Source organism: Trichoplusia ni, chromosome 2 (assembly GCF_003590095.1).
Source record: "Trichoplusia ni isolate ovarian cell line Hi5 chromosome 2, tn1, whole genome shotgun sequence".
In the NCBI taxonomy this organism is placed as follows: Eukaryota; Metazoa; Arthropoda; class Insecta; order Lepidoptera; family Noctuidae; genus Trichoplusia; species Trichoplusia ni.
The window spans coordinates 19,204,296-19,214,437 of NC_039479.1; the positions used below are offsets into that span (position 1 = coordinate 19,204,296).

At 34.8% G+C, this 10,142-nt stretch overlaps 1 protein-coding gene across 1 annotated transcript in view; it reads left to right on the forward strand.

Moving 5' to 3' along the window:
* LOC113508544 (teneurin-m) overlaps positions 1 to 10,142 on the forward strand; it is a gene marked incomplete in the record, with an annotated part of 164,468 nt that overhangs the window by 86,279 nt on the left and 68,047 nt on the right.

Below are 10,142 nucleotides of genomic sequence, written 5' to 3' on the forward strand. Positions count from 1 at the left end.
TAAATGAGTTTTTAGTACACATCGGGATTAGGTATCAGTCCAGTTCCATACCTGCCTTAAATGGGGGCTTGTAATCGTTCGAACGAAAATATTGCCGTATCACGATTTCTCTTGATTATCATTAGAATATTTTTAACAAGCAAGTTGCATGTTATTTATTAGGTTATGTCACGCGCCCTAGAAGTTAATAGTCTATTTGTATTCCTTGGGGGATGTTTGTTACAAGTGTTAACACTGGATGTGTAATTACTGAATTGTAATCAAGTCTTCAAGTTGATTTAGTGATTTGAAGTATATTTCAACAGCTAAGTATATTTTACTTATTAACATAATGTTTTAAAATGAACCATGATCTAAGTAAGATAAGATCCACCAAACTCTGAATTGTATTCGAGAGACTCATCCAGTTAAATTCAGGATATTTTTTCAGGATTCAAAACTCATGCTTTTTCCCCATAAAGTTTCTCAAAGCTGTGCTCTTATAGACAGAAAAATCATTATATATATTAAGATTATTACTATAGATAAATAGTTACGTAAGGCAAAACTTTTCATCTTTATCTACGAAAGTAGCTAAACAATCAGAACTTTAACTGAGCTAGAATACGCCATTAATTTGATTTCTGCTGCTAACAAGGGTGGGTGAGATACCCTCTGTTTATCGTTCATCCCCTAAGTAATATGCAGTTTTTCATTATTCACGTATAATGGGCAGAATTATTGGCAGGCGAAGGCTTGGATATTTTGTAAAAGGTCGGTTCACTTGCTGTGATATTTACAATAATATTGAGACGACTTTCACGATTAGTTTTTCCTCAATCAAATGCGATTCTTGAGCGAGTGCTTATGTAATCATATGTGGTTATATGTAAAAACACATACCAGAATCTTGAACGGGTTTCTTGTAATACTCGATATTCTGATTTTTAAAATCGCTTACCTGTAACAAAAATACAATTCATTAGTGATACAATTTTGTTTTACAAAAATGAAGAAATGGTTTTATAACAAGGCTTTTTTCTTTATAATATGAAATAGCTTTAAGTATCGAGTTTCACATGTTTTGAACATTGCATGATTATTGTTTTTAAATTTTGGTATTTTAAATTACAAATTGGGTTGTAATCACCGACTGTTAAAGACCCGGCTGACAATAAAAAAATGTGAATAAGAAGACAGATGGTTTTTTCCCCATTTTTCTCTATTAGTGAGGCCAATGAACTATAGATTAAATAATTTCAACCCTCAGCGGACCCTTATTTTGATTGACGATGTGGTTGATTGAAAAAACGAAACCCACGAACTTCGAAATTGATCCTTAGTTATATTTTGGGTTGTTTTAAAAAATATAATGAGACTATTAGAGCCTTCGTAAAAACTGCACTGGACTTGAATGATATTGAATACGTAAATACGATCGATTTGAAAGTGGTATTTCAGTTAGATGTTTGTATAGTGAGCACAGCGCAGCCCTCAGGTGTACGCACGCCTGGTACCTTAATAAAACAATCAAACTGATTCGATTGTCATTGACAAATCCAACAGTCGTTCATTAACGGGTCTGTCGAACAATCGATCCAGTCGCGCAAACATGGGTACAGTTTAATGCGCAAACGGCACGGGTACCATGCAATTATCTAATTACAGCGCAGCTACAAACATGGCAGACAAGGATTACGTTGTTTGCGCAAATTGTTGGAGTTCAAGATTTCTCTTGTTTGTTCACATACAGTGACGGTGTTGTTATGCAAATTCACGTTTGTGTTGAGTTTTGGTGTTGAGAATTTTGGGAGTTTCGGTTTTTCACGTATGCCTACATAGCTTGTATTTATTGGGGCCTAAAAGATAACATTTGAAGCTACAATGGTAGGTAAATATTTGAATAATTTATTTGCGGTGAGTTTTCAAAGAACTTGATGTTTTCTTTCACTACGTCTATATATTGTTTGAGTCATGTCCGTTTATTACAGAAAAACAAACACTTTATTTATTGCCTTTCAAGTTGCGTCTTTATATCTGAAATAGACTTACATTTTGTTGATCGCTTGTTTCGTTAGATTGCTTTGTTTCGATTCTATACGATGTGTATAATGTATTGTACTTGTTCAACACAAAAACAAGTCGGAGCTTAAACATTTACAATATTTTCAGTTGTCTGTCTGCTTCGGTAATACATTGCCAACGCGAGTTATTTTGTGATGAATTGTGATAGATTGCGATGCCAGATAAATGTTCTCTGTTATTAATTTACGTAACGGAATAAATATTATTAATTATTTTTTTTGTTTATGTACGGTCTGGAGCTTACTGGACTGTATACATGACGTAATTTTCGGAGTTTGTGCCGTCATGAGTCCATGTGCTTGAGTGCGAAATATCTACTTAAATTGTATTTTTTTAAGTAGGTACCTATCACTTGAACTAGAAAAGCTTCCTTTATAAATTATTTTCTATTTTAACGTAGTTTATTATGATTATGATGCGCAACTCCTTGATCTGAAATGCCTTATATCTAAACTTTGTGACAATGAAAACACGTTTGCTACACATCTTGCTTGGTAGATTAGATACATAATTGGTTACAGTAACTATTATAATCATGTGGTTATAACTGTATACTCATATCAGTAGTGTGACCTAATTACCATAGTAAATTATCGTTCCGTCCGGATGGTTTTCTAGATATTGGCCCACAGGGACTACTCGGAATTCCCACATAGCACTGCATTGACTATCGTCATATTAATATATTATAGTAGGCACAAACACAAGCCGAACGTTCCCAACTCCTGATTTTATTTATACCTACTTATCAGGCGCCGTAAACTTTTGGATTATCCTTCAAAATTTGTCATGAAATTAACATATTTTCGACAAAATTTCGCAAACGCAGGTGTTATAGTAACAACTTACACCGAATTGGGGGAAGTCGGGGTATGTTCGGATACCGTACCTGTATCCCATAGGGGCAAGGCGGGTAATTGCATAATATTAACATTTATAACTTCTGGCGTATTGTATACGGGACCGTTATTATACCGAGAGCTTTATTGCTTCGGCTATGGAGTTATGTGGGGGGACGTCGGGAAATTTAGACCGCTCCATAATATTTCTTTTCTTGTGGACAGTAGGGGATAGACAAAAAGTTGAAAAATCGTGAAATATTATTTAAGTTTTCATGATAAAAAAAAATGACGTTGACAACTGCAATTTATATGATTTCCATAGCAACAAGGAATAGCAAAACACGGAAGTAATCATAACAATTTAAAAGTAAAAATAGTACACAATAAATAGGACAAAATGAAACTTTCACAAAGAAGGATGACCTTGCCAGCACACAAGGAAAATGTTATGAAGAAGTAAATAGTTTAATCTAACACGTAGGTGAGCCAAGGATTCTCATAACGACAACTTTTTTATTACACGTTTCCGTGAAGGCGTGTCATATAAGTTTCCACCTAATTTGACACCTAACTGAGGAATAAAATTGTCCAAAACTTTAGCGACGGCAAAAATAAGTTGCTATTAATTTACCTGTATCGTAAAAATAAAGTTATGTTTTCACATTATGTTGGTAAACATTTTCTTGTGTTACTGAAACTAGGTCAAGGTGATTGAGAAGTTTTTCTATAAAACTTCACAGATTGCATGTTTACAGTCAATATGGAATTGAGTTTTCCATTCAAAGCTTTCAAATGCTGGCAGTAAACTTCAACTTGTATCAATTGTCCTGTTTCTGTTGGTATAAAATTATATTGTTCTTTGTCGTTTCTATAACGAGGAATCAAATCAATTTGAGTGCATGGATAGCCGAATGGTATCGGTATCCTCGCCAAGCACACTGTGCGCGACTAGTTTTTTAGTTTTGTCTGGATTACTTGTATATAATTAAATATCTTAGTGAAAGAGCCGTTCCTAAGTATAAAGTAATATTAGCCCGCTGAGAGTTCACTGATTATGATAACACGTTTCTCAAAGAATAATGACTCAAGACATCTAAACATGAACTTTCACCATGAAACGAATACTTTCAACGATCGTTTACGTACAATTATACTGCAACGATTCGCTGATACGCTGACATGATGCTGTTCAAATTGCAGCCACGTCACGACCACTCGTCACGAAGAGCCGGCTGTTTTACTGCCATATCTAGTGCCACTCATAGTTTGGTGTTGGGACATTTTATTATAACTTCCACAAATACATATTTTTAAACTAACTATCATTACGCTTCTGAAATATGGTCATATTTCTTTTTAATCGTTATTAATCTTAATGTGATATTTCTTTGACTATTGTAAATTTGGTCCCTATTAAAAAAATATACAAATATCGACTAGGATTCTTTACAAACTTTAATATTACAGCTCCCATTTGTATGAAATACATCAGCAAGAACAATAACAAGAGATAGAATAGGAAGTTGTCATCTAATTTCTCAATATGTTAGCTTCGAGCGTTCAGTGGTATAACCAGTGTTGAACGAGAGCGGAGGTCGGTGATCGTTGTTAAGATTACTCGGGTACAAGTTCACCCCTCATTGTCCCGGACAATGCTGCACAAATGTTATTGTCTTCACTATGCTTTATTATAAAGTTGGAGTTCATAATCCGACTCGTTTTGCGCAGTGACTGTTCATTGTGGTTCACTGCTTTCGCTCGATATCGGACCTGGTAATAACTGATCGATTTTTAAAGCTTTGTTTAAGAAGAAAATTGTTTTAAGTAACTAGTAAATACAAAGTTGGACGGGATTCTTAGTTAAGTCATTAAAGTATAGAACAGGATCTGAACAATTGGGATCATAATGATCCAAATTATCGTCTACAGAAGGAGACACGATTACCGTAGATTACTGAAACTCAAGGTCTACCCTTGTATCGTCTAATCCAGTCTTTTAATTGTCGAGGGTGAAGTCAAACGGTATCCTATTTTCCGAAAGATATCATCGTATTAGCAAGGAGCGTCCCCATTAAAGAGGAAGGGTAAGATGGAGGTCACATGTCGCTTGCTTATGTCAAACAACAATGGCTATTTTGACCATAGTTTGTATTGCATCAAATATATACAGTTAGTTATTTAGAATTTTCTTCTATGCGTGATTAACTAAGTTTCTGTAACTGTAGGCTTTTGACGGGAGCCAATAATGTCTGACTGAAAACCCCATTAAAAGACTAGACCTGCAAATGTTTGCTCAGAATAGCAGTACCTAATTGATTTGAAACCAATGAAGATGTTTCCCGCTACAAAGAAATGATACAAAATAATGGAGATATTGTATCGTTGCAGTATGATCTCCAGAATGTAACCTCACCCTACAGAGCGGTTGTAAACCGGCTAAACAGCAGACGTCCCCGCGGGACCGACCTATGTTATCTTACGAGCTTCACTTAGATTAGTTCTCGTTCTTATTATTGGAAATATCGTCTGCCCTATTATGTGCTGCTGATTTGTCTAGATAATAACATGTCTGTGAATGTATGGATGATTTATTACTGTCTTCGTGTTGTTATTCTTTTGAACGGTACAAGGAAGTTCAGCTTGTATTGTTATCGGAGTTTTTCCTTACGTTTCGTTAATTTGTATTTGGCATAAGTTAGAAATTGATTTTTGAATATTTTATGATAAAGTTCTAACGTATTCTTATTCGTTATACCAAGCTTATCGAGTCCTTTTTCTTTCTCTAGATTAGCATAAAACATGCAATTTATTTCATTTTACGATCACAGTTACTTAACATTCAAAAATTTAAATGAGCTCATCTCAATAACTGAACAACTTTGATCTAAGTAAAACACCCACAAAAAATATTAAACAAATAAAACGAAATTGGAAATCTTTGGAAGTCCCATTATTTCAAGACAAATAAAATTTACAGAATTAGCTCCTTCGAATATCGATGATGGGAGGATGGTTCGTGCACCGGTACGCAAAGCAAACAGTTTTCGATCTTAGGGTATTAACAAAAGATTCCCCTATTCGTTTAACCGAGAAAAAGAAAAAAACCAAGCCACCCCATCTCTATTTCATAATTTGCATCGTAGACGCAAATAAATTTAAAATATTGCTTTGCGAAGCCTTAATTTTCCCTTTCTGATGTTCCAATCAATCTTCAGTGTGTTTGTGGGGTTGGTTTCCGGTTGCTGTACACACAGACAAACATGTAGGCTTTTGAATAAGAAAAGCTTTTTGCTTCACGTCAAAACGATAAAAAAGATGTGCATGAGTAATCACCCTCTAATGAAAGTCAGTATTAGAATCGTGGAATATGTTCGGTTTTGTTTACGACATTATTTATTTTTTTGCATCTTATGTAATTGGATTCGAGGATTTCTAGAATTAACATAATTATAAATCTTACAATCACCCTTTCATGTTCTAACATTCTTATTTTTTCACCTTCTGCATTTCAATGTAAGTTAGCATTAAGTAGCTGGCATTAGATTGCATCTACATTCAAAAGAACACTATAGAAACCAGTAGATTTAAACGATTTCTATAGCTTAAGGCAATAAGGGCCCTAACAGATCATTTGTAGCGATTCTGTCTAGTACCTCTATTTACAATGTCACAATTTATTCATTATATCTTCAAGCTAACACGTTATCGTTCGATATAGCTCCGAGCAGTCCTGATTGCTACCTATAAAATGAATTGCGTTAGATAACCCGCCTTGTATAAACTAGTCTCTAAACAACAGGTTAGTTAAACATTAGGTCTAGATTTCATTTGTTTAGAAAATTGGGCGAGCTAACAACCCAAACGGTTTTAACGTCGGGCTCATCTCCCGAACGCGTAGGTTGCGTAACTTTTATGTCTTCAAATTTGTATGAAGCCTTGAAAAGGTAACTCAAACCAAAGATACATTGCTTTCGGTCAAAAAAATCGAAATACAACCTCGAGAATTTAAATCGAAAATCAAATAAAATTGCGAATTCTGTGCGCGTCCCCTGCTGACAAGGATGCGGGGTCTGTTGCTACCCCAAGACGTGCTATACACTGACGTTTTTGAATGACAAGTACCTAAGGTTTTTATGGCTGCAGCCCCTTGTTTGGCCTTTTGATGAAGGTCACGAGTTGCCAAACGGAATAGGGGATTACTTTACCGAACTAGTGCCTGTTACGGATTCCGCTTGCGATGCATTTCGAGGAGCCAATTTTTATGGGCAACGGGATTTCACGTTTGTTTATTTTCTAGAGTGGGGGACTGCTGCCGAAGTAAATCTCATTATAATGGGCATTTAGAGTTTTTTCCCCATTCTGTTAATATGTTTCAAGCTTTGTCTTTTCACGATTGTTCGTTTAACAAAATATCCACATAAGATTATTAATTGAATACATAACGATCAATTTGTAAAATTAATCCTTCCAAGATGTGAACAGCTCGATAATTACTCTACATACAAATACATAGTTATACTTAAGGCAGTTTGTATACATATGTGTACACTTGTTAGTATCACAAAGCGTACGTTGGCAATGTTCGCAACATGTTGCCGGCAATTTATTTAGTACTAGCATTACATTCGAACCGGTACATTTGCTGGGTAATTTATAAACTTCCTGAATTGTGCATATTGTTTGTAATATATGCTGTATTGTAAGAAGACGAACCTCAGGAACCATAGTCGTAATCAAATAGGTACTCATTCTTATCTTACTCAGTCTTAGTACCAAAAATACTGTAAAATGTAAGCAAATATAAAATATTTCAAGCTTGCTTTTTAGGTATTTGTATTTAAATCGATTTTTGACCTAACACTACGGGTTTCAGTTGGCTCTATCTCACGAACTCGGCAGTCAAATTATTAGGTACAAGTTATGATTTTTTGCTATCGCAACAGATAGTTAGTCATTAATTTGATGAGTTTCTTTTACAAAACTTATTCCTGATTGCAAATATACTTCACTTTCTTTATAACCTGATATTATTTTTATTGGTGAACCAGCTGTTCTACCTACATACCTACTTGCATGTACTTCCCAAACTGGACCAACGTGAAAAGCTGAGACTGCTAAAATAACAAAACGAAGATCGGCGTTTATGAGCACTTTAGAGTCGGATCGTTTCAGTAATTTCTCCCCTATTCAGATATCTTCTAACAATTTGATCTGAAATCGCTGACTACACTGTATAAATAATTTGAAGAAAAAAGATACTTAGTAAGACGGTTTCGTAAGCGTATTTTCGTTCAGTTTGTAATTGGATCTTTTTTATTATAATCGTCGAAATAATTTTGGGAGTATTCAAAATTGTATTTTTATGGTTTGAATTTCTTTCTCGGAATCTTTTACTTGCAAAACTTCTGTTAACTAAGTCTTTGGAATATTTTACGGTATTTAAAAGTATATTTTTTATTTTCCAGTATATTAATTATACTATTGTTACGAGTACCTATGTGATTGGTTCTCAATAATCACATGACAAGATCTACTAATTACAACTCCAAAACCTTGGTCTCAAGTAAACCTACAACACTTATAAGATCAAAACAACCTTCTGGCTGGTATTGAAATAATTCAATTTTGTGATAGAAATACTAAAGCAGCTATTATGTTAAGCCGGTCCCGTAATGTTAGTCGTGATCATATCTCCCTGCCACCGTTGGCTACTGCAGTACTGACGGCCGTCCCGCCTACCGATCTGCGCAGAACAGGAAATTGAATGGAGTTGTCGACGTAAATTTTATTTGATAAATATGTTTGTTTTGTGTATTGTCAATGTTTTCATATTCTGAACTAGTCATGCAGTGTTGTAGTTTTGTTTTTAAATATATGTCGTTGCATTTGGTTTCATCTGTTTGTTGAATAGCGTTATTATTTTATACAGATTTCAATTTTATGTGCTGGTCTTCTAAATTAAAAACGATTTCACTTAAATTATGATTAAACAAATTATCGTTAATCAAAGTCCCGGTTTTTTTTTATTCATAAAACGAACCTTAGAAATGTGTAATAATAAATCGTTTTGATCACATGGTATGTGTAAGACGTGGTATAAAAAGATAATAGAGCATAAACAGCGACAAGCTGGTAACCTAGAAAAAGATGGCGAAGACAATAAGTACCAGGAGATTAGATGTAATCTCCAGAGAATGGCCGTAACAATCCAGTGCTCCACGGCAATTGGTAGCATCTACGTACCTTGGCCGCAAGCTGGCCAATCAATATAGTGGCTGCAATTATGTTAATGCACCGCCCTAGGCCGCGAGCCCAGACGCAATTGAAAATGTAAACGACCGCTGCACACCTCTGTCGGCCCATGATAGCCTGGTACTCCACTCTGATGTAGCCGTTCAGTTTTAGATGGCCATAAACAAACGGGGAGGCGTGGGAGAAAATGATCATTGCCTTTCAATTTATTCCCAGTTTTCGTTCCGAAAATTTATTTGAGGCCAGATAATGTGAATGCAATTGGCAGTATTCAGGTAATTTATGATTTCATTTAGTAAAATATGCAGTGTGCGTTGTTTTACTGTTATTTCCGTTTAATATGAAATTATTTGTACTTGCACCAAACTGCTATGCATAAATTATTATAAATAGGTTTTTATCATTAAATTAATAAGCAGTACTTTAGTAAACTGAAACTATGTGTACAGCGGCTACTTTTATGAAGTTGTTTAAATTTCAACAAAATCAGGTCAAACTAACACAAGGAAACTTTCATATGCTAGTATAATGCAAATATTTTTTGATAAAAACACACCATTCAAGACAATGTTGGCGAAGTTGCATAAGAACTCTTACTATTCATAGCGATAATATTGAATAACACGTAAACATGCAACGGTATACTTATTAGGAGGTACGTTAGTACTGTCAACATCAAAACGTAACCACCGATATGCGGTCAACTGAACAGAGCTATAACAGAAAAAAGAAAACAAAATATAATTAAAAAACGACATTTAAAAAAAGGATCATAATTATGAAACAACGTCAAGTGTCAAGTCTAGGTATTAAAACATCAACGGCTAATAAGCTGTCACTTCCTAAACTAATATACCAAGGGTTTAATGAAGAAAAAAATGTAATTACAGCTTAAAATTAAAGGCTGGCTGCCTAGCCCTGCTGGCCCGCCTGCTTGTGGCATTGGTTGTCCGACGGAATAGTAATTAAAAGAGGCAAGATTCT